The 1,091-nt window shown below is 38.1% G+C and overlaps 1 protein-coding gene across 1 annotated transcript in view; it reads left to right on the plus strand.

Moving 5' to 3' along the window:
- The window catches only part of LOC105002146 (NKG2-A/NKG2-B type II integral membrane protein-like), a 6,549-nt gene that overhangs the window by 4,178 nt on the left and 1,280 nt on the right, over positions 1 to 1,091 (plus strand). The window lies entirely within an intron of this gene.

Genomic DNA, 1,091 nt, shown 5'->3' on the forward strand with positions numbered 1-1,091 from the left:
CAAGAGTGCCGAGAGAAATATCAATAACCTCAGATATGCAGATGACACCACCCTTATGGCAGAAAGTGAGTAGGTTAGGATTGATTCTTGGCTTTTTAAATTGTCTTAATATTTCGCCATTTAGTTACTTTGTAATTTGAGAAATCTGGATTCGAACAATCATTAAATAATGATAAAATGGATATATATGGTACCATTTAATCTTCAACAAATCTCCTCCCTCATACAATGCCAAATTATAGAGTAAATCTTATAATAGGCAAACTATATTTCATTTGGCTTTATTCACCATCAAATACTTGTCCTATATTCACTAAAAAGATAGTGTATAAAGACAAAAATGGATTTCTTTTGATAGAAAAAGAGTCATAGTGCCAAGCCATTTAAACTTTCAGATTGCATCGAATTTGAAGATGAGGGAATTTGAACATTGGAAAATTTATTGCTAATGAGGCAGGTAACACCAATAGCTGTGGAGAAAACCCCACAAAATTTAACATCAAAAAAATGTATTAAATATTTCCCAAAACTGGAGACAAAAAGATTATGTTCTGCACAATAAATATTTTTGACCCACTTTCATTTTGATTCATTCTTGTCTTCACCTGTAGAATAACATGAACATTGCTTCTGCTGCTGCTAAGTCGCTTCAGTCGTGTCCCACTCTGTGCGACCCCATAGATGGCAGCCCACCAGGCTCCAGATCCCTGGGAGTCTCCACGCAAGAACACTGGAGTGGGTACTGTGAACATTAGATAGTAATTAACATGTACCCCAAGGTAAATTATTTCCTGCAACAGTCAGAACCTCCCAAATTCTACATCGCTCATCCATAGCAAGTTCTCCTGTATCTATCAGTATTTGTTCAACAGTGTGACAGCAGAAGCATGGATTACATGCCCACACTGACTGATCACACCTATGTCTGTGCCTTGAGATTTCACCAACTGGAGGACAAGCTTGGTCAGAAACACAGCCTGGACGAGCTCTCTCAACTGGCCTTTCACCTCTGCTTTTAGAGTAGGGGGTCCATGTTGGTATGTATGACTGGTTTCAGAGACATAATATCAGCAAAAGATAGCCAATGATCC

This window comes from Bison bison, unplaced genomic scaffold, assembly GCF_000754665.1.
Source record: "Bison bison bison isolate TAMUID 2011002044 unplaced genomic scaffold, Bison_UMD1.0 scf7180017864390, whole genome shotgun sequence".
Classification (NCBI taxonomy): domain Eukaryota; kingdom Metazoa; phylum Chordata; class Mammalia; order Artiodactyla; family Bovidae; genus Bison; species Bison bison.